The sequence below is a fragment of the Marmota monax genome, unplaced genomic scaffold (assembly GCF_021218885.2).
Source record: "Marmota monax isolate L192 unplaced genomic scaffold, Marmota_monax_Labrador192_F-V1.1 WCK01_AAM20220418_F8-fsc00116, whole genome shotgun sequence".
NCBI lineage: Eukaryota > Metazoa > Chordata > Mammalia > Rodentia > Sciuridae > Marmota > Marmota monax.
This window is the reverse complement of record NW_026695220.1, coordinates 6,287,651-6,312,985: the sequence shown is the minus strand read 5'-3', so window position 1 is coordinate 6,312,985 and position 25,335 is coordinate 6,287,651.

The window sequence follows — 25,335 nt, the reverse complement described above, 5'->3', positions numbered from 1 at the left end:
GAATAGCATGCACAAGACCCTGGATTCAACTTCCATCATTGCAAAAAATTAAAAAAGTAAAACTACAAATTATAATATAAATTCAAATATTTATCAATGTACTGCACTAGATTTTTTTAAAAAAAATTTTGCAGTAATTATCACTCACATCATAGTATTACTTTTTAAAGTTAAAAGGACTTAAAGACTATTTGCTAATAAAAAGCCATATATATATGCTTGCTTGCTCTTTGAGAAATTCTCTTCTAGTAATTTAATTTATAAAAAAGATCTAATGTAGGAACAAAGATTTTGGCTCAGTAATTTTTCTAGTTCATGCAATGAATCAAAGTAAAGCCCAATTTGTATATTTTATATATAATTTAAGATATAATTGGTAGATATTATCAGATAAGCATAATCATATTTAAAAATCATATAAAGATTGTGTAAATAATGCCACTTATAAAAATATGTAAAAAACATTGCTATTTAGTGACATAAAGATGAACAGGATTTACAGCTAAAAAATTCTATTTCTATCTCTGCATCAACTTTTTATTGGACAGAATTTATTGCCAAATAAAAACATGGTTGCTATGGTCAACGATGAGAGAGGAATATAATTGATAGTCTGTGTGTAGTCATCATGTTTTCTAACATGACTACTTATCTGGTACATTTGCAAGTAAAATAAATATTAAGAATTTCAATATTCATCTTGTCTTTACTAAAAAGTATACTAAGCTTATTTATATTATATTTAAAAGAGAAATATTTAGTAAACTCTCACCATATAACAAAAGCAAAAAATATAATATTAACCAGAGAGATTAGGTGTTTTAGAGGATAGTTGAAATTAGGAGACAAGTAATTGTCAGATTACTTGCTCTTATTATGTTCATAATTCATTCTGAATAACACATTTTCTAAACTTCTAAAATTTCTTTGGATACACACAGTGTATTATTTTCCCTTTTCTTTTAATGAATATCAAGGGAAATGTGTCAGTGTGTTGGTTTAGGGAAAAAAAATGCAAGCATTGATTGAACCACTTTTCAAAGCCACTTTAAAATCTGCCAGACAAAATGTGGTACCCACTCTGGGTATCTAAACATGTGACCATGCATCTTGAACATTATCAATATATGTCATATTTTAAAGACAAAGACAAATTAATTGATTATTTCAAATACCATCTCATTAAAGATGTGTGCTTTAACCTGATTAAATGATATCCACAATTACCTTAGTAATAGAAATAATATATTCTATGTAAAATTAAATACTTTAGCATAGAACTTCTTTAACTGATTACTGTTAAAGCATTTTCCTTGAAAATTCTCTTTGCTTAATCAGAGATCAACAAACAGGAAATTTTATCATTAATTATTCTAATTCACTTATTAGTAATTATTCTCAATTTGGTTTAGTAATTTGAGGTGGAATAACAGGTAGTACAAAGAGGATGAAATTCTGGGACCAAGGATGATACTGTGCAGCATCTCTTTGCAGTTTTTCCATTAATTCCATCCTCTTATATATATAGGTACTGATATCAGTCAATTATCTCATTCTTTACATAACTTGAACCAATAGGGAAATAGGCCAAAAAGATTTATTTATTTATAGTACATCTCACTGTTTTAGGGGACTTCCACCTGGATAAAAGTTGAAAATAATTCCCCTTAAGTTTATTGAAAAATATTGGATTAGAATTAGAAAACATTGAGAGTCTAAGTGAATTGTGTGAGCTAATTAGTCTTTGCTAGTCAATTTCCTTATATATGAAAACAATATTTTGCTTAATGAAGAATTTGTTCTTACCATCATCTGTTAGTGCCATAGTCCACCATAATAAATCTTACTCAGAAAGATAATATCTAGAGTAAAATGCATATACTTGAAAAACTGCTTAGGTTAGCAAAATAAGGTTTCATTTTAGTAACAGTAAAGCTGATTTGTAAGAATACAGTAAGCCAGCTTATGATAGAATATTTTGGGAAACAGTACATCAAAAAGAAAAATAAATTACTTCACAGGGAAAAACACTGTCAACTGTTGATTTGCCTACAAAAATGACCAGAAAAACCTCCACCTGAATTTACTAAACTTACTGCAACAGAGGAGAACAAGACCTCAGCCCAATATTTGTAGCACTTGAATGGCAAAGAAGGAGAATTTAGAGAGGTTGGGTTCTGGCCAAACAGGCTGAAGATAAAATTTTCAGGCTGAAAAGCAGATTAAACTGGGAAAAATTCTGATGTGATAACTATGTATAGGTGATTACCCTAAAGGAAGCTAAATAGTGAGCTAGTGGTTTTTTCAGTTGAGCAGCTGTTGTTCCAATAGGAGGACTGTTTGCAAAAATAAGCCAAGTTATTTGCCCAGTTTAATTGGGACAGCAGAATTTATAGACACAAGCTTCCTGTTTTTTTGTTTAATAATCATATTTACCTGGCAAAATTTCCACAGAATAATTAAACATTGTTGACATAGATAGCCTTACATCTTAGTCATAACAGTGAATCATGCTGGCATATACATTATCTCATTTTTCAGGACCTTAGCTTCAAGCGTGGGTAAAACTCCCAACTCAAAATGTTGCTAAAGAATTTTTTAGTATAGATTTTGAAGTAGGATAGAAAAAAAAATAATTGTTCTAGAATGAAATTGCAGGATACATCCAGAGGCTGAATTATATTTGTAAATTATTTCCTTCATTATTGTTTTAATTTAGAAGTAGATTAATAGAGAGTAACATCCCTAATTTATTATTATATTTTTTTTAATCTATGCTTACATGTGGAAGGGGAGAAATAGCTACAGTAATTTTTTTTAATTGTGTTTTAAGTTTTTCTAAACTAAAAATTAAAAGTTGTGGATATTAATCATTGCAATTGTTGGAATTTGATAGAAGTTTATTATATCAAAGACATGAAGTAAGTAAAAAGTAAAACTATTCTTCAAAATTTATTCCAACAGTGAGTGATAGATAGTTTTTTACTTTTTACTTCATCCTTTAAAGTCCTGGTACTTTTTATCTAGTTGCATAAAAAATATTAAAGCATAACAAATATACATGTTTTCCAGCTCTTATGATTTAAGTATATTTGCTATTTTCAGTTTGCTTCTCAGGATAAATATTTTGGGTTGGTTTTTGCAAATGTGTTGTCAAAAATAATGTTGAGCCAAACTCTGTGTACATAAATAGTCTTACATCTGCCATTGAAATATGAAGATGCATGTTGGTTTATGATATCATTTAACTATCAAAACTATAAATACAGTAACTAGAATTTTTCCTCAAGAATGACTCAAACATTTTAAGGTAATACGATTGAAAATATGTTTTTATTCTATGTAGTTCAAAAAGAATATTGTTTGTTTCCTTTGGGAAAAGCTCTTAATTCCAAGTTTAAGCACAGAAGTTAGATATAATTATAATAAAAAGTAATAATTTTAAAAAGTTCATTACGTGTTTTGCACATGAATTCCAAGCAAGAAACAGGATTTTCTTTTTTCCTTTTCAGAATTAAACTTAATTAACTTCTGGTTTCCAGACCAGTATGTAAGGAGCTTGACATTCACCCTCCTAAGATGCTGAACTAATGGAAAAATCAAGTCTTCTTAGGTCTATCAGAGAAATGAGATCAAGGGGCAAACTGCTGTCACATAAGTTGGAGGACAGATAAGCAATTACAGAAAACCACAGCTTACCATAGCAGAAACCCTTGGGGAAAAACATCTACAAGAATTGCCAGGGTAAGAAAAGCAAAACTGTAACTGATGAATTGCTAGAGGACCAGTAAGGATGAACCTGAAAGCTAAAAACCCAAGGCAGAATATTTCAGAATGGTTTCTCCCATGTTAGTAGTTTTTACCTCCAGGAATAGCTTGATCCTCAGAGATACTATAAGAGAAATATGTTTGTGTTACTTGCAGGAAGGGAAAGTAGCATTTTAAAATGATCTAGAACATCCCATTCTTACCAAGACTAGCCCACAGGAGATTTGATACTAAAGCCTTACCCAGTTGAGTTTTATTGGCCTAAGTTCCATGGAGGATGGATAATACACAACTTTAGTCCTCTTTATCCATCTGTTCCAACCTAATGCTAAAAAAGCCTGAGAAGTTCAAAGACTAGGGACAGAGGACACCAAAAGACTAAAACATTATCTTAGGGCTATAAATGTTTACAGACTCCCACACCTTACCATGACACCACTAAAGACATTGGAGTTCATCTCACCTAGTACATCTGGTTTCAACTGAAAATTTCAAGTCATACCAAGTGGCAAAATATCAGTTTTCAGATACCGAACAAACATCAGAACCAATGTCAGATATGGCAGGGAGCAACAATAATAGTACAGAAATTTAAAGGCAATTTAAAGATTATTATGCTAAGACTTTTAAAGAAAAGGGTAAATATGTTGAAAATCTGTTGTCAAAAAAATGATGTTGAGTCAAACTCTATTTATAAATAGACCTAATGTATAACATATGCAGATATATTGATATCCTAAGAAAGATTAAAGAAAACATGCTAGAGATCAAAACATTTCAAAATACAGATTTAATTTGATTCACTTATTAGTAGACTGGATGTGACTGAAGGAAAAAAACAAATAAACAAAAGAAAACTTTTGACCAAGTAGATATCAATAGAGAAACTTCCCAAACTGAAGAACAAAGAGCAGACACATGAAAAACAGTCTGCAAAAACCCCATAAACACACACACACACACACCTACACACACACACACACACGGAGGGAATATTACAAAACTTAAAATTACATACAATTGCAAGTTTATACATGATTAGATTGCCAGAAGGAGAAGAAACAAAGGAGTAGAAGCAATATTTGAAACAACTTACTTTTGAACACAGAATCAGTTAAAAAGGAAATTAAAAATTTCTAAAGTGAAAACGGAGACACAAATGTATCAAACTCATGGTGTATAGCAAAAGCATTACATATAGCAAAGTTTATAGTAATAAACTTACACATGGCATTTTTTAAAATTCTCAAAAAATTATTGCTGCATTTCAAGTAACTAGACAAACAAGAACAAACTAAAATTAAAAATAGTACAAGGAAAGAAGTAATAAAGATTGGAGAAGTTTTAATTTGCATTTCTTTAATTTTAGAGATATTACACATTTTTTACATATATCTCACTATAGTCAGAATGGCAATTATCAAGAACACAAAGAGCAATAAATGTTGGTGAGGATGCGTGGAAAAGGGTACACAAATACATTGTTGATGGACTTACAAATTGGTACAACCCCTTGTTAGAGTCTGTAAACAAGTCAAGATGGCACCTGGCATTTTGCCAGAGGGAGTGGTTTGTGAAGTAACACCAGCGAGCCATTAAGTGTGGAGATTTCTTATTGGTTGACTGCTGTATCTAGTTTATGTTAATTAAGATAAGCTGTGTGTAATGTATATATACCCCTCCGGTCCTACAATAAATGGCTCCCACTCCTGCTGTATCAATGTACACAAGTTGCTTGTCACCCCCCCAGGTTATTTTGCTGCAGCCGGACTGTGGCAACCCCTCTGGAAAGCAATGTGAACATTCTTCAAAAAACTAGGAATGGAACCACCATTTGACATTGTTATACCACTGCTCAATATATGTTCAAAGTAGTTAAAATCAGCATACTAAATTGACTCATCCACATTGATGTTTATGCCAGCTCAATTCACAATAGATAAACTGTGGAACCAACTTAGATGAACTGCAACAGATGAGTAGGTAAAGAAAATGTGGTTCATATACACAATGGAATATTACTCAGCATTGAAAAAGAATAAAATGTTGGCATTTAAGGTAAATGGATGGAACTGGAGAACATCATGCTAAGTGAAGTAAGCCAATTCTCAAAAAACAAAGGCCAAATGTTTTATCTGGTAAGGGGATGCTAATCCATAGTGGTGAGGGTGGGGTGGGGGGTGAGGAATGAAGGAACTTTGAATTTTGCAGAGGAGAATGAGGGGAGATTTGGGGATGTAGGAATGGGAAGGATGGTAAAATGAGACTTTATTACCCTATATATAGGTAAACCATACCCTACTGGTATGACTCTGCACCATGTGCAGCCAAAGGAAAGAGATGTTGTGCTCCATTTGTGTAAAGTGTATAAAAGTGCATTCTACTATCACAAATAACTAATTAGAACAAATTTAAAAAATAGAAAGGAGACCAGTAGACTAGAAGATGGGGATCAGAGGGAGGGAGGGGAGAGAAAAGGGAGGTGCTGGGGAGTGAAATTGATCAAATTATACTGTTTTATTTTGTGCACATATGAATATACTACAACAAATCCCATTGTTATGTATAAATGTAAGGCACCAATAAAAAAGGGGAAAAATTAATCATCAAAAAAGTTCTAAATCCGGGCTGGGGTTGTGGCTCAAGCGGTAGCACGCTCGCCTGGCATCCTCAGCACCACATACAAACAAAGATGTTGTGTCCCCCGAAAACTAAAAAATAAATATTAAAAAATTCTCTCTCTCTCTCTCTCTCTCTCTCTCTCTTAAAAAAAAGGTCTAAATCTATGAAACTTACTAAAATAATACACAAGGGAAAAGTTTCAGGACACTGCAATGGGCAAGGAGATTTTGTATAAGACCTCCAAATCATTGGAAACATTAATAAAAAAATACACAAATTGTCTACATCGAACCACAAAACTTCTGCACAGCAAAGAGAACAATCATAAGCCTGAAGAGTTAACCTAAATTATGGGAAAAAACTGTAATAAAAATACACATCTGGTAAGGGTTTAATATACAGAATATAAAAGAAACCCACAAAAGTTAACACCAAAAAAAAAAAAAAATCAAGTAACCTAATTCAAAGTGAAAAATGGACAAAATAGATATTTCTTAAAAGATGACATACAAATGATCAATAATAAATTAAAAGATGCATATCACTAATGATCTTGGAATGTGAATGAAAAACTCAGTGAGATATATTCTTAACACAGTAAGAAATTGTTATTGTCACAAAGGATAAAGATAATGCTAGCAAAGATATGGAGAAAATAAACTCTTTGCACACTTTGAGTAGCAACCAAAGCATATTATGGAAATAGTATGAGCCCAGCGCAATGGTGCACGCCTGTAAATCCAGAGTCTTGGGAGGCTATGGGAGGAGGAACACAATTTCAAAGCCAGTCTCAGCAATTTGGTGAGGCTCTAAGCAATCAATGACATACTGTCTCTAAATAAAATCTCAGAAAGGAGTCCGCATGTTGTTCATAATTAAGTGGCCCTGTATTCAATCCCCAGGGCCAAAAGGAAAAAAAAAAAAAAGAATACGAACCCCTCCCCCAATTAAGAATACAATCAACATATGATTCAGCAATCCCACTACTAGGTATATATCTAAAATAAATGAAATGATTATATAGAAGGGACATCTGAACTCCATTGCTCATTTCAGCACTATTCACAATAGCCAATTATAGGAAAAAAACATATATTCATCAGCTTTCATCAACTGATGAATGAATTAAGAAAACATCGTGGGGTTCCAAGATGGCGGGCTCAAGTGAGGCAGCATTCTTTGTCACTCTGTGACCTGGGTCTCAACTAGTGGGAATACTGCTTTGCTGAGAGTGATAGAGAATCCTTGCATAGCTGATCCCACACAGTAATCATGGCCCTCGTGCCACATATGCCCGGGCCTCAGCGTTAGAAAAGGATTCCCAGCTCACAACTGCTCACCCACAAAGGTCTCACAGGTGCCTTAGCAGAACCACTAGCATCAGCACCTGTGCAGAATTCCCAGACACTGCTCCCACAAAGGACACTCTGCAGCTACCCACACACAGAAACACCTGACCCACTGCCATGTGGACCCACATCTATTAACATGAGGAATTCCCGGATAGCCAGGTACCCTTGAAGTGGCACCCCCTTTCTCCACAGAAAAGTCTTAACTGGGCTTCTCCAGAAATCTTCACCATGCTTGATTTTAGGACTGTCAGCAAAACAGTCTCTGCAAAAGATTTCAGTGTAGATAAACTTCCTATTTTCGTGTTGCCCTGTTTTACTTGGCCATTGGAAGAGGATACAAGCATTCCAGTGGCTGGAAACCCCCTTACTAGTTTTTCACAAACATATCCAGTATAGTAGTTTGTAGAAATGTGCAAACAAGGCCTCCGGCCTTGAGCCGAGGCTTAACCGAGATGTCTACATTTTTAAGATAAGTTACCAATTGGGCTCCATGGTAATAGCTGGTAGGGCGGGGAGAGGGGAGAAGAAGCTCTCCCCTTCTCAGGTGTTGTCCTTGAAGGGTTAACTTGCCCAAAACAATGAAAGAAAAAAGCTGCTTTTATGTGAACTTCTACAGACAGTGAACTTCTGAGCCCCTCCCCATACATGCTGGGTATAAAACTATGAAACTACCTGAACTTGGGACTCAGGGGATTGATTGATTATAGCAAAATCTGTGCCCTCTGAACCTGGCTACAGCCAAATAAAACTGCTATCTTCGGTGCCTTGCCTCGTCTGTCCCTACAAGACCCATAGTTTGACTGCCCTATTCAAAACAGCTCTCCAGGACAGGTGCGCAGCCACCAGAGTGCAACACACAAGACCCCTGGAGAGAAAGGTACCTAATTTGAAAATAGAAGGGAGAGAGTGAGGGAGATAAACTTTAGAGACTAATTTAAAGAGCAGGAACTGTGAGTTCTACAGGCGAGATGAGGAGATAATACCTGATGGTCACATCACAGGAGCAGACCACAAAGGAGATCCTTGAAGTGCAGTCTCCCAATGGGACCAGTGGTTTCCATACTCCACTTTCAGGTACCCTGCACCCAAGACCAACCCTCACACCCTGGTAACCCCCACCATCTTGAGGGCAGAGATACCAACTGAGAACAGACAACCCCACCATTGGATGAGAAGGGAAGCAGAAAAAGATACTGATCTCCAAACAAATCCACCCTTGTTTCTTCCTTCAAGATTTTTTTCTTTCTTCTCCCTCTATTTTCCCATTATCACTTCCTCAACATACGTGAAATCAAGTACTTTGAAGACTGAGACAACTGATAATATATCACAGTTGAATTGTGTATTCTTTTTTTTTCTTTTTTATCTCTCTCCAATTTTTACTATTTAATTTTTTTTATTTTTTTAATATATATGTGTCTTATGTACTCTACTATTTTCCCTTTTACTTGTCTATTAAAAATTACTACCTCTATATTCTCCTGCTACTAACCTTCTTTATATTTCTTTCACACTTTCTAATATATGATAACTCTATACCCTCATCTTATACCTCCTTGGCATACCTTCCTACACCTCACCCCGGCTTCTTTGTCCACCATCAGAAACTATAAACTCCTTTACAAACCTACTCATTATATTGTAGATAATAATTGAACTCATCATTTCTGTACATTGTGACCAAATTATAAAAGTCTTAATAACAACTATTTGTTTTTAGATGGTGTTTTGTTTATATTGGTATCTGTTAACATTGTCCTTCCCCTCAAGGTATTGGAACCCTACAGAGCACTAAAGCCTATAGCATAAAAACTGTAATGCCTCGGATCCATAAAGCTAGAAAGGAAGACACATGATCAACATGAAAAGACAAGGGAAGAAAGAGTGACGAATAAATTGAGATACCACATTATTAGAATCCATGGCCAGCACTGCAGATGAAATTACAGAGAAGGAGTTTAGTATGTACATAATTAAAGTGTTTTGTGAAATTAAATTAAATTAAATTAAAGAGCAGATACAGGTAGTAAAAGATCATTTAGACAAAGAGCTACATAGGCAAACACAGGAAGCAAAAGATTACTTCAATAGGGAGATAGAGGTTCCAAAGAAAAAACAAATAGAAATCCTTAAAGTGAGAGAAAATGATAAACCAAATTAAAAGCTTAATTGAAAGCATCACCGACAGATTAGACCCCTTGGAAGACAGGACCACAGACAATGAAGACAAACTATATAATCTTGAAAAGAATGTAGACCACACAGTGAAAATGGTAAGAAACAATGAGCAGAAAATTTGAGAAATAAGGATAGCATAAAAAGACCAAATTTAAGAGTTATTGGGATAGAGGAAGGCAAAGAGATCCAAACCAAAGGAATAAGTAATCTATTCAATGAAATAGTATCTCAGAAAATTTTCCAAACATGAAGAATGAATTGGAAATCCAAATTCAAGAGGTTTACAGGACACCAAATGTACAAAATCACAGCAGATCCACACCAAGTCACATTATAATGAAAATGCCTAACAAACAGAATAAGGAAAGAATATTAAAAGCCATGAGAGAAAGGAATCAGATTACATATAGGGAGAAACCAATTAGGTTCGATGCAGATTTTTCAACCCAGACTCTGAATGCTAAAAGATCCTACAACAACATAAATCAGGCTCTAAAAGAAAATGGATGCCACCAAGAATTTTGTACACAGTAAAATTAAGCTTTAGATTTGATGATGAAATAAAAACCTTCCATGATAAACAAAAGTAAAAAAAAAAATAACAGCTAGAAAACCTGTAATATGGAACATTCTTGGCAAAATATTCTATGAAGAGGAAATGAAAAACAACAATGAAAATCAGCAGAGGCAGATATTAAACTGAAGGAAAAGCTAATCAAAGAAAAAACCAAGTCAAGTTAAATATCACAAATGAACAAAAATCGCTCGGAATACAAATCATGCCTCAATATTAAACCTGAATGTTAATGTCCTAAACTCACCAATCAAAAGGCATAGCTTACCTTATTGAATCAATGAAAAAGACCCAACAATATGTTGCCTCCAAGAGACTCATCTCATAGGAAAAGACATACACAGACTGAAGGTGAACGGGTGGGAAAAATCATACCACTCACATGGACTGTAGAAGCAAGCAGGGGTTTCCATCCTTGTATCACATACAGTAGACTTCAAGCTAAAGTTTACGAAAAGGGATAAAGAAGGACATTTCATACTGCTCAAGGAAAACATACACCAACAAGATATAACAATTACAAATATATATGCCCAAAATAATAAAGCATCTATGTTCATAAAACAAACTATTCTCAAGTTCGAGAGTCAAATGGACCATAACACAATAATTATAGACAAGTTTACCCAAAGTCTTTCACCACTGGGTAGATCTTCCAAACAAAAGTTAAACAAAAAAGTATAGACTCAATAATACAAAATGACTTAGACTTAACTGACAAATATAGAATATTTCATCCTTCAATAAGAAAATATACTTTTTCTCAGCAGGACATGGATCCTTCTCTAAAATAGACCATATATTAGGTCACAAAGCAACTCTTAACAAATACAAAAAAGTAGAGATACTACCCAGTGTTCTATCAGATCACAATGGAATGAAATTAGAAATCAATGATAAAATAAAAAATAAAACATACTCCAACACCTGGAGACTAAACAATATGCTACTGAATGAACAATGGGTTGCAGAAGACATTCTTAGAGGTAAATGAGAACACTGATACAACATATTGAAATCTTTGGGACACAAAGAGGAAAGTACACTGCATGGAGTTCATTCCTTAAAAGAAGAAAAAGGTAACAAATAAATGACCTAGCACTACATATCAAAGCCCTAGTAAAAGAAGAAAAAAACACCAATAGAAGCAGAAGCCAGGAAGTAATTAAAATCAGAGCTGAAATCAATGAAATTGAAACAAAAGGAATAATTTTTAAAAATTGACAAAAGTTGGTTCTTGGAATATATAAATAAAATTGATAAACCCTTAGCCATGCTAAGAAAGAGAAGGAGAGAGAAAACTGAAATCATTAACATACATGATGAAAAAGTAAATATCACACTGACACTACAAAAATACAGAAGATAATTAGAAATTATTTTGAAGACTTGTACTCTAAGAAAATAGAAAATATTGAGGGCATCAACAAATTTCTAAAGGCATATGAGTTGCCCAAATTGAATCACAATGATATACACAATTTAAACTGATGAATTTCAAGCAAGAAATTAGAAGAAACCTACCAACCAAGGAAAGCTCAGGACCAGGTAGATACACAAATGAATTCTACAAGGCCTATGAAGAAGAACTAATGCCTATAATCTACAAATTATTTCAGGAAATAGAAAAAGAGGGAGAACTCCCAAACTCATTCTATGAGGCCAATATCACCCTGATCCCCAAACCAGACAAAAAAATACTTCAAAGAAAGAAATCTTCATACCAATATCACTAATGAACATATATGCAAAAATTCTCAATAAAATTCTGGAGAATCAAATATAAAAACATATCAAAAATATAATGCACCACAATCAAGTGGTGTTCATCCCAGGGATGCAAGGTTGGTTCATAATATGGATATCATTAAATGTAATTCATCACATCAATAGACTTAAAGATAATAATTATATAATCATCTCCATAGATGCAGAAAAAGAATTTGACAAAATACAGCACCCCTTTATGTTCAAAACACTAGAAAAATTAGGGATACAGGAACATATCTGAACATCATAAAGGCTACCTATGCTAAGCCCCAAGCCAACATCATTCTAAATGGAGAAAATTTGAAAGCATTCTCTCTAAAAACTGGAAGAAGAAAGAGATGCCTTCTTTCACCAATTCTATTTAACATAGTTCTTGAAACACTGGCCAGATCAATAAGACAAACAAAATAAATTAAAGGATATGGATAATAAAAAGAACTCAAATTAGCACTATTTGCCAATGATATGATTCTCTACCTAGAAGACCCAAAAAATTCCACCAGAAAACTTCTAGAACTAGTAAATGAATTCAGCAAGTAGCAGGCTACAAAATCAACACCCATTAATCAAAGGCATTTCTGTATATCAGTGACAAATCCTCTGAAAGTGAAACAAGGAAAACTACTCCATTTATAAAATCCTCAAAAAAAATTGGGAATCAAGAAAAGATGTGAAAGACCTCTATAATGAAAACTACAGAATGCTAAACAAAGAAATTAAAGAAGACCTTAGAATATGGAAAAATCTCCCTTGTTCTTGGATAGGCACAATTAACATTGTCAAAATTACCATATTGCCAATAGTTCTATACAAATTTAATGGAATTCCAATAAAAACTTCAATGATATTCCTAAAAGAAATAGAAAAAGCAATCATGAAATTCATCTGGAAAAATAAGAGACCAGAATATCTAAAGTAATCCTTATCAAGAAGAGTGAAGAAAATGGCATCACTATACCAGACCTTAAACTATACTACAAAGCAATAGTAATAAAAACAGCATGGTATTGGCACCAAAATAATCTGGTAGACAATTGGTACAGAATAGAGGACACAGAAACTAACCCACATAATTACAATTATCTTATATTAGATAAAGGCACCCAAACCATACATTGGAGAAAAGACAGTCTCTTCAATAAATGGTGCTGAGAAAACTGGAAATCCATATACAGTAAAATAAAATTAAACCCCTATCTCTCACCAGGCACAAAACTCAACTCAATATGGATCAATAACCCAGGAATTAAACCAGAGACACTGTGCCTATTATAAGAAAAAGTAGGCCCAAATCTCCATCATGTTGGATTAAGCCCCAACTTTCTTAATAAGACTTCTATATCACACACACACACACACACACACACACACAAATGGAATATTACTCAGCAATGAAAGAGAATAAAATCATGGCATTTTCAGGTAAATGAATGGAGTTGGAGTATATAATGCTAAGTAAGCTAATCTCTAAATACCAAATGCCAAATATTTTCTCTGGTAAGGAGTAAGGAGGCTGACTCAGAGTGGGGTTGGGAGGGGAAGCATGGAAGGATTTGATGAATTGTAGATAGGGCAAAGGATTGGGAGGTGAAGGAAGGGGGCAGGGGATAAAATGGTGGTGGAATGAGATGGATATCATAACCCTAAGTAAATGTATGAAAACACAAATGGTGTGAATACACTTTATATACAACCAGAGATATGAAAAATCATGCTCCATATGTGTAATATGAAGTGTAATGCATTCTGCTGTCATATATAAAAATTAGAATAAAAAATAAATTTTAAAAATGTGGTACAAAATAGATACTAGTCACACATAAAAATATAAAACCCTGTCATTTGCAACACAATGGAACTAGAGGTAATTATGTTATATATTATGTGACATAAGCCAAGCAGAAAAAAATGACAGGTACCACATGATATCATTCACATTTGAAATGGAAAATTGATCTCATAAAGTCAAGAGTAGAATGCTGGTTACCAGAGGATGATAAGAGTAGAGAATAGGGTTTTATCAGTGGACACTGCTATTAAGAAAGAATAAAGCATTCTGAAGTGTTTTTGCAAAATAAAGTTGATTATTGATAACAATAATTTATTGTATTGCTATATACTTTAAAAAGGTAGATGAATTTTGAATATCATCACTATAAATAAATAATAAATATTTGACAGGTATGTTTATCTTGATTTAAACATTATACTACACATAGTATAATATTAGCAAGTTATGTTTTTATATATCAACCAAAAATAATTTTTTAAAATTAATCTTACACCTGAAGAAACTAGAAACAAGGCACATTAAATCCAAAGCAAACAAAAAAAAAAAGAAATAATAAATATTGGAATGAAATCCATGAAATTAAAAGTAGAAAATTAAAAGAAAAAAAATCAACAAAATAAAAAAGTGACTCTTTTAAAAGTTTAATGAATTCTCTGCCCAGACTAACTGAGAAAGAAAAAAGGAAATAAAAATAATTAATATGAAAAAGTAAAGAGTGTATGTGTATCTAACTCTGGATCCCATGGACATTAAAATGATAATAAAAATATTAAAAACTCATTGCTCAAGAATACTCTAAATAAAATGGATCAAATCTTTGAAGGAAACAACCTGCCAAAGCTCACAGAAGAAATAATTGGAAAATTGATTAGATATATATCTATTAAAAGAATTAAATCAATAATTGATAACTTACCAATACAGGAAGCACTATACCCAGATGATTTCACTGGTAAATATTACCAAAAATTTAAGGAAAAAACACTTACTTCTCTCTAATCACTTTCCATAAATTGAAAACAGAATATTACCTAAGTCATTCCATAAGTCTGCATTGCACCTAACATCAAAACTAGACAAAATCTTTACAGGAAAGCTAACTCTTCCAAAAAAATTCATGAATATATATGCAAATTTACTGAACAAAGTGTTACAAATTGAATCCACTACTTTTAAAAAATAATTACTCCTCAGTTGTGCAAGGCTCATTCATCATCTGAAAATCAGTTTATGTAATCTATTACATCATTAAGCTAAAGAATAAAACTTGCATGACTATCAATAGAGGTAGAAGTAGTATATGACAAAAAATTCTGAAACTTTGGGGTAAAATCATGCAAACTAAAATTTTGTCTTCATTTAGTACATGAAGGAGGTCTTAAGACACACTTCCCAGCCACAAAATGTATTATTCATTGGAATATTCATTACCATAGCCTTCAGGGCATTTAGTTTATGTGTTACAGACTTTTAATATTTATTTTTGGACAATTTGAAATTCTTTTTTTTAAGAGAGAGAGAGAGAGAGAGAGAGAGAGAGAGAGAGAGAGAGAGAGAGAGAGAATCTTAATATTTATTTTTTAGTTTTCATCAGACACAACATCTTTGTTTGTATGTGGTGCTGAGGATCGAACCCTGGCTGCACGCAGGCCAGGTGAGCGCGCTACCGCTTGAGCCACATCCCCAGCCCCATTGAAATTCTTATAAAGAGTTCAAGGAAGGGGCAATCCTCAATACCACCTTCTTTTTCTTCTTCTTCTTCTTCTTCTTCTTCTTCTTCTTCTTCTTCTTCTTCTTCTTCTTCTTCTTCCTATTATTATTATTATCATCATCATCATCATCATCATTATTTAATCAATTGGAAAATTAATATAGAATAGCTAAAATTAATATTATAATATTATTTGAATACAAAATAATTCTCAGGAATTTAATAAAGACTCTAGATTTTTTTATATGCACTAGAAAATATATATAATATCATACTAATAGGGTGTAATTTAGAGAGCTAAAGGAAATGTCACAGACTTATATAGCTGCTGGAGATTACTAAAGGTCATCTAGCCCATATTCTCCTTTCTTTAGAAAAACTTAAACCTAAATCTTCCCTGATGGCTCTTACTTCTAAAAACAGCTTTTGGTTCTATGACCTCACTATAAATATATATGTAGGTTCCTCCTCTGTGTGAAATGTCTGGGTTTTATCTACTCTAAATCACTACACACACCTTTGTGAGAATATTAAGACCTTTGCATAAACCTCAACTAAATTAATCTTGTGCTTATGAAGAACAATGCTATTATGTTCTGACTCATTTAAATCACATATAGGTATAATTCTATCTACATTAAATCACTTCCTCTTTTTTATATTGAGTTGGTGGTAGGGAAACTGCATCTGCCAAGATGAAGACAAGTCAGACATTCATAAATCCTCATTCCACTTGCTGTGGTTATAATTCTCATTCTTATCTACACTCAGATTGGTGACTACATAGCTAGGTCCTGAATAATGAGATGTGTATGACTGGTCTTAATTTACCTGTGATATAAACAAAAAGAGATGTTTGTCTTTGGCCATGAAGATTTTGGAAGTTAAACAGGTTTATTCTGTCCTAATAGTATAGATAAAATTTAGTTGTTATGCATTTAAATGTTTATCATAAAATACAGTTGATAGCAGATTTTGGAATCTGCAAAATTGCTTGACTAGCACAATGAATCAATCATTCTTTTTATTCAGTTTGTAACCAAATATTATTCAACTAAGAAATAATTTATCCAACACTTTTTGTAGAACATCTAGCATATACAAAGTTTTGGGCTTGGCAAAGGTAAAATTCATATTTTGAGTGAAGAGGGACTCTAATCACCTATCTTTTGGATTGCATTTCTTTTTCTTTCTTTCTTTCTTTCTTTCTTTCTTTCTTTCTTTCTTTCTTTCTTTCTTTCTCTGTTTCTTCTTTAAAAAATAGCACTTTAATTATTTTTATTTAGACATAAAAAGATTAAGTAAATAGAAAATATTTTAAAACTAAAACTGAAATTTTAGTTATTCATCAACTTTACTGTATCCCCCTAGTAGAATCTTCCTCCAAAGAAAGTCTCAGTGAATTTTCTTATTAAAGCTTTTTTACCTGCCATAGAATAAAATTGTCTTAAATAACTCAATGAAATACAGAAATTTAAACTAAACTAGTATATCTATTTAATTCATAGTTTACTGGGTGAACTATTAAGTGGTAAAAAGCATTCTCCTAAAGTGGATTCCTAGATGACTAAATTTTTGTCAAGGCACACAATACAAAGACACAAAGAGAAAAAGTTATTAAATCACTTCTACCTTTTCTCCAAGTGAAAGGGAAAAAAAGTCAAATGCATCTATCCACCAAAATTTTCATGTTCAAAACATCTTCAAACCCAATTACACATGTTGATATTTGAAACCCTCCATTCTTTTCCACTAGTTATTTTTATTTCTACAAATTGTGATACTCTCTGATGAAAATGTCATAAAAATGACTGGTTCCATAAACTTTGGAACCCTGGAGAGTCTTTTTCTTTTAATCTTTCTAAGCTACTTGTTGTATCTGGAAAATAGGGAACTTTATTTTTTTTCTTTTTTTTAACTTTTAATTTTTTTAATAAAACATTCTCATGCTCTCTTAATATTTAATTTTGCATTATAATTTATTCTGAAAGTCTACAAATCAACAGAGGAAGATGTAAGTTAATTCCCATTTTTATTTTAAATATTTATTATGCTGCATATATACCAATGTTAATTGACGCTTTCACTGCTCTTACATATTTGGTAATTATTTGCTTCCTCAGTTGAAAAACTAAATTATATTTGTGAGCTAGATTATGATTATATGTTTTCAAGGAATATTTGTCTTCTCCATTATTCTGTATGACATAGACTATTACATCATTATTTCATTGAGGGATAGATAAAATGGGAGTTACAGTTTCCAAAAAGTTGCTAAACGATCTATCCTTCAAGGAACTTGTCTTTATCTCTCATGTTATCATTAGTAATTAACACATAATTTCACACAGTTTCTTATAACAGCTTTACTCATAATCACCAAAACTTATAATGCCATCAACAGATCAATGCATAGTCAATCTTTAGTAAATCCAGGCAATGATATATTATTCAGCACTAACAGAAAAGCACTATCAAGGTATGAAATGGTGTGGGTAAATGAAAAAGTGAAAGAAATCAATCTAATAGTGTTACACAGTAAGTTATTCTGGAAAGGGTAAAACTCTGTCCTAAGTAAAAAGATCAGTGGTTGCCAGAGGTTGAAAAGAAGGGTGAATAGACAAAGCACCGAACAATTTTAGGGCTATAAAATTATTCTGTTTTGTATTATAATGGTGGATGCTTATTTTTATACACTTACTCAAACACATATTATATGTACTACTGAGAGTAAAACCTAATGTAAATTATAGACTTTGGGAAATTATGATATGCCAATGTACTTTAATCAATTATAACAAATGAATTACTATAGTGGAAGATCTTGATAATTTTAGAGGATGTGCATGTGTGGGAAAGGGCATATACAGGGAAAGCTCTGTATTATTCTGCCAGGTTTGCCATAAGCCTAAACCTGTTCTAAAATAATTAAATCTCTGGGGAAAAACTTACATTTTATTTAGCATCAATATGCTCAATGAGCATAACCCAGTTTATCCTCCACGATTTATAGGGTTTTTTGTCTATTTTTGTTTCTGATTTTGTTTTTTGGGAGGTTTTTTTTTTGTTTTTTGTTTTTTGTTTTTTTTTTTTGGTCTTTCAGGATTTTATTTTTTCTTGACAGCTATGACATAAATTTTTAAAAATCATCTAATATTTTATTGACTTTATAGCTCAAGGGTGTTTAAGATAGCAGTACTCCCTTGTTGCTAAAAAATGGAATTGTATTTTATTTATTCTTTTAAAAGTTTTGGTTTTGTTTAGTTATTTATGACAGTAGAATGTATTTCGACATACACATATGGAGTACAACTTCCTATTTTTGTGGTTGTACATGATGTTGAGTTATTCTGGTAGTGTACTCATATATGAATATAGTAAAGTAATGTCCAAGTCATTCTATTCTCTTTCCCATTCTCATTTCCCCTCCCTCCCCTACTCTCCCCTGTCCAATCTGGTGAGCCTCCATGCCCCCAACCAGGATGCCTATTGTGAGTCAGCATTCATATATCAGAGAGAACATTTGGCCTTTGGTTTTTTGAGATTGTCTTATTTCAGTTAGCATGATAGTCTCCAGTTGCATTCATTTACTAGCCAATGCCAAAATTTTATTCTTCTTTAAGACTGAGCAATACTCCATTGTGTATATATAGCACATTTTCTTTATCCATTCATCTGTTGAAGGGCACTTAGGTTAGTTCCACAGCTTAACTATTGTGAATTGAGCTGCTATTAGCATTGATGTGGTGGCATCAATATAGTGTCCTTTGGATATATACTGAGGATTTGGCAAACTGGGTCAAATTATGACCCTCTTCCAAGGTTTTTGAACTGAATTTTGTTCATAGATTCTTATTTTGGACCTTGGCAAGTTCTTTGCTTTTTAGAAGGAGGATACTAATCAAGTTTAATTACAGTGTCAATGTAAGGAAATAGAGTTAGTACATGATAGCATGGGAATTTAGGTGATAGTGTAATGATTCAGAGCCAAAATGTTTTCAGCTACCTCTAGTCAAAAAGTCCCAGGCCTTCTTGATAGGCAAATGGCCTGAAATTGGTCAAAGGGAGAGTTCCTAGGAAGGAGATTCCCTTGAATGGAATCAACTATCTTAAAATTCACATCCAATAGGAATGTCAGAATTTGACTTTATTTGGAAGTTGTATTTTTGCAGATGTAATTAATATAAGGATAAAGATTATTAGGCTCTAAATCCAATGTGAATATATTTTTAAGACAGAAAAAATATCACTCAGAAATACCCAGGAAATGATCTCCCAAAGATGGAGGCAAACACTGAAATTATTTTGCCCCAAGAGAAAGAACTGCAGAGCTACCAGACCTGGAAGAGGCAGGTAGGGATCACTGCTCAGCAGATGCCTAGAATTTGGTCTTCTAGCCTCAAGAACTGTGAGATGATATGGCTGTGTTGTTTCCATGTACTGTTTATTGTAATTTATTTTGGTAGCCCTTAAAAATTATTATGTAGGATTTGCAGGGACCAAGTATATTAGCAACATCACTCCTTGATATCCTAGTTATGATAGCAAGATTCTTTCCATATAGAGGAAGAGAAGGGAGAGAGACAAAAAGTAAGCACTGTCAATTAAGGAAGCAATGAATTGTGTTAGGAAGAAATATATGCTTTATAGTGAGGTTTTCTTCATTGTTATCCTGGACTCAATATTCACTTGCTATAGGACCTTGGGCTAATTTCTTTATTTCTCCGAATCTTAGTTTTCTAATCTCTGAAGTTAACAAAAATAAACAATTCTACTTCATATTTCATTGAAAATTAAGTAAAATATTTCAACCACAGCACTTGATACAATAATACCGGTATATTTTAAGGGCTTAATGAGCATCACTTTTAAAACCACTGTTACTACTAAAGCCACTGCTGTTGTGTGTTTTTATGATATATACCATAGTAAATCCTGGCATAGAAAAGTAAATAAAAATGAGAAAATTTCTGCATTTTCTCATCTTGTTTTATTTCTTGATTTCTCTCTCTCTCTCTCTCTCTGTATGTGTGTTGAGAATTACACCATATATAATAAATAATTCAACCTTTCACTAGGGTTAGAAAATATGAAGTATTTCAGAGTAATATTTTAAGAAGTGGCTTGGATAGGTTTCACCAAAAAAAGGTGCTTTTGAGTAAATACCAGCAGTAAGTTGGAAAACAGTCTCATTGTTCAGTTTCTATCTGCCTTTGTTCCTCGGCTTCCTTCTCCTCCCATTTAACTCTGTACTATAAGAGGCTTTTCTATGTGATTAAAGCATCAGGCTCCTCATTTACTCTAATTTTATATTTGGTTCAGTCAGGGAGAACCTAGATTTAATGTCACACACACACATACACACACACACACACAGAAAAGAAATATAAAGTTGGTTTGTACTCTTGTCTCCCTCCCCATAGATTGACTCTTGTTGCCCATGTCCATCAAGTTCACCCCCTCCTCATGGTGACCTGATATATACTACTCTCTCCTCTTCCCATAGGTTTACTGGTCTTAAGACCAAATGCTGGAGTGCTCCCCTGCACCTTGCTCAAACCTTAGTAACTCTTCTTTTTTCACATAAAACTTCCTCACATTATCTTCATTTAAATGCACCATCAGTTTCCCCTTAAGACCCTGACTTACATAGGCATATAGCTAGCAAAATAACATTACAGGCAGAATTGGATGAACAAAGACTGCAGTAGGTCTCTATACTCAAAAAATTGTAAAAGAATCCATGCAGTCAAACTAGATTAAATGAGAGGAAGAGTAGTAGTCAGAGAATTCATAAGTGCCAAATCACAAAAGCCTTTGTGGGCCAATGTGAATAAAAATTTTGGTTATATTATTAATGAAAAGTAAAGTCATCAAAAATTTTTGAGCAGATGAGTAGCTTGGTATAAATTATTAACAGAATTATTCTCAGTTCTTTCAGAATGAACTAAATAAGGGATAGTATAGAAATAGCAAAACCAGGAAACAGTTGAAAATCCAGGAGAGAATGATGGTGGTTCAAACCTAGAGGCTGTTAGTAATAGTGGTAAGAGTGGTCAGATTTGTGCTATATTTGAAGAGAAAGGCAATAAGAATTTCTGACACATTGAGTATGCAGCATGAGACAGGTGTCAATGATGCCGCAAAGCCGTTTTACCTGGAAAATTATGTTATTGTTTATGAGATGAGTTTGAAGGTGGGGAGGAAAAATGTACAATGAGTTTTAAAAGCCTAGTGGAATACCAGGTAGTTATGGTAAAAATTAGTTGGCCATGAGAATTTGCAGACATCCAGGAATAAGCAGATATTTGAAAGCTTATTGGTACATAGATAGCCTGAAAATCCATTAATACTGATTAAAACTGAGAAGGGAGAAAGTGAAGACTAAAAAGTAGAGCTATTAAAAGGCTTATCCTTGGGACAAATAAAATTTTTACGAACCCAGGGTCCTCTTATCTAAAATATGTGTGCCATCCTTTGCCCATGCCTATGCAGTGCACAGATACTGAGGATCACCAGTGTGTTTCATTTCATATACACAGAAATATAAGAAAAAGGTCCTTTTCCCCCTATTTATTTTTGTAAATTTATTCTTCAATTTTGTATCTGTAATGAAACTGCATTACTCTGATATCCATTTCATGTTCACCGTTTTAAACTATGGCTAACTACAAAGGCACCTCATGCCAAAAGGAAAGGATGTCTTGCTTTTATTGGCTTCCTATATAAACAGGTTTAACTATGATTTTTAGCATATAAATAAATTTCTTGAAGACAGTCCATAGATATTTCTTGCTTTGAAATTTCTTTATTTTGAATCTTTTGAAACATTTTTTTTTATGTGAGTACTTAAAAATTAAGGCTTTTGTTCATTTTGAACAGTTGCCAGGTTATGATAAACTCAATCTGTTTTGGGGTACAACCTTTTTTTTGTTTTCATTTGTTATACAGATTTTATTTTTCTCAAATAATTCTATTTAGTTCTTTTTATTGATATTCTTTTGTATTCAGAGTTGTTTTTGCAATTCTGTCCTTGAAACATGTTTTTAAGCTTAATCTAAAATGTAGCTGTTAGAAAAATACAGCATTAGTAAACAGCCTAAGATCTAGTGTTAGTACATATGTTAAGGAATAGGATATTATCAACATCCCCCAAACTCCACTTTTCCTCTCTTTTTCAATCATTACCTCCACTATCTTGGCTTAAAGATTATACAAGGATTTTTGTGTCATTTTTGCTTCTGGCTTCTTTCACCAAACATTTTGCTTACATATGTCACTCACATTGTTCTATGTAGTTATGGCTGGTATGTAGCAATCCATCATGAGATTATTCCACAAGTTAATTAAGCATTCTTATCTTGATGGACAACTGAGAAGTTTTCACTATGAAGTTATTTGAAATGTTTAAATATACATTTCAATACATTTTGTGATAAATGTCACATTTAAGTTGTACATGCCTTTACCAAAGAATACAATTTCTAAATTAGAAGGAAGAATATAGTTTTTATTTTTTTTAATTTTTGTTGGTGGTATTCTCTTGCAATTAAGAATATAGTTTTTAAATATTAACAAATAATCTTCAAGCATAGTAGTACTAATTTAAACTCCTCCCATGAATGTATGGAATATCAGTTGCTCTGCTTCTATACCACACTTAAAATGTGTCATCTTTTTCATTTCAGTGATTTTGGTCCATTTGTAGAAATTATTTCAGATGTGTTTTTAATTCATAGTTTTCTGGACAAATGGAGGTTTGAATATTTTTTACGTATTCATTGACCATCTGGATGCTGGTTTATGATGTATGTTCTCAAATGTTTGGTTCCCATCCCTCATATACCTTCTGTTTGTTATTTAGTGATTTTCAGGAAGGCATTCATTTTTCAAAACATTTCCTGTGCTATTTTGTTGGTTGTCACCATGAAAATGTCAGGTCAAGATTAATAGAAATATCTAAAATAAAGATAAAAGGTCAGTGTTCCAAGTACAGAGGTGACAGATGAGGCCATGGAAATAAATATGGTATAATAAAGATAACCTAGAGGAGATATATATATATATATATATATATATATATATATATATATATATATTTTCTATGTAGTTATGATTGATATATATTTTTTCTTAAGTAGTTATAACTATATATATATATATATATATATATATATATATATATATATATATATGTATATATATATCTCAGAACCAGAATGTTTTAGAAGCAGAGCTGAGACCAAAAACAGGAAAATACAGAAAGAGCCTGCAATGACAACTGAGCAGTAATTTCCAGGTAGGGAGGCCCAGGAAGCTGTGAGACTTGCTCTGCCAGTCTTGACATTGCTATTGTAGTGAAACACAAAGCTTTCTTGTTCAAATAAGGCTGATTCATTATTAACCTCATTGTGGCCTTCTGCAAACTCTCAGAGGATTCTGTTGAACTCTATGCTCCTGAAAAGCCCTCCCCACTTTTTTTTTTGTCCCTGATGTTGCAATAATTTTCAGAAGCTCAAAATTGAAATTTGCAATAGGTTCAATTGAAACCAATCTCATCAGCCCAGTTACTTTGTTTTCAACATTTACCTTTGGCACCACAATACTACAAGCCCTCATTATGTCCATGTGTATGCCTCAATGGATCAATTTTTGATTTTTATTCTCACAGGGAGCTCCTCATACTCTATGACTTTAAATCTCATAATCTAAATATCAATCTAATTACATATATATATATATATATATATATAGAGAGAGAGAGAGAGAGAGAGAGAGAGAGAGAGAGAAAATCAAAACATTTATCAAGGTGGACGCTCAGGTCCTCTCCCTCTTTCATTCATACTGAGCTTCTGTACAAATAAAGTACACAATTATATATTACTAGGTGACATTTATCATTTTTTACCCAAGTCTTTATTATGATTTTCCATCTTACTCAAAGTAAAAAAAAAAAAAAAACACCACTCTTAAACAACCCCACTCTGTTCCTTTCTCATCTTATATTCTATAAATCCATTCACCTAAATCCTTCTCCTTGTTCATCCTATATTAGCCACATTGGCCTTCTAGATTGCCCTAAAGATCCAGAAGACTTCTGCCTGGAGTTCACTTTCCTTAGGAACCTGTACATATACTTTCAGTTCTTCTTTCAGGTTTTGATCAAATTCAATGTTATCATGAAAAACTTTATTGATGATATCATTTGAAATATCAACCCCCATTTCACTATCTCCTTACTTTGGTTTATTTTTTTACTCCAAAATTTATGAATGTATGAGCTAAAGGATTTCTTTTATTTGATTCTTTTTCTTTTTTTGTGTGTGTGTGGTGCCACGATCAAACCCAGGGGCCTCACAGATGTAAGGCAAGCCCTTTAAAATTGATCTACAATTCCAATGTAGGTTAAATGATTTAATACTAGAAAATCAGCAAAATTTTACTGAGTCCATTCAGATATGAAACAAAAGGGAATGAGGCAATACATTGGAAATGTAGAATATATGAATTTAGATGTAGGTAAAACTTGAAGCTGAAATCACAAATGACTTACAGTAAAGATGATATA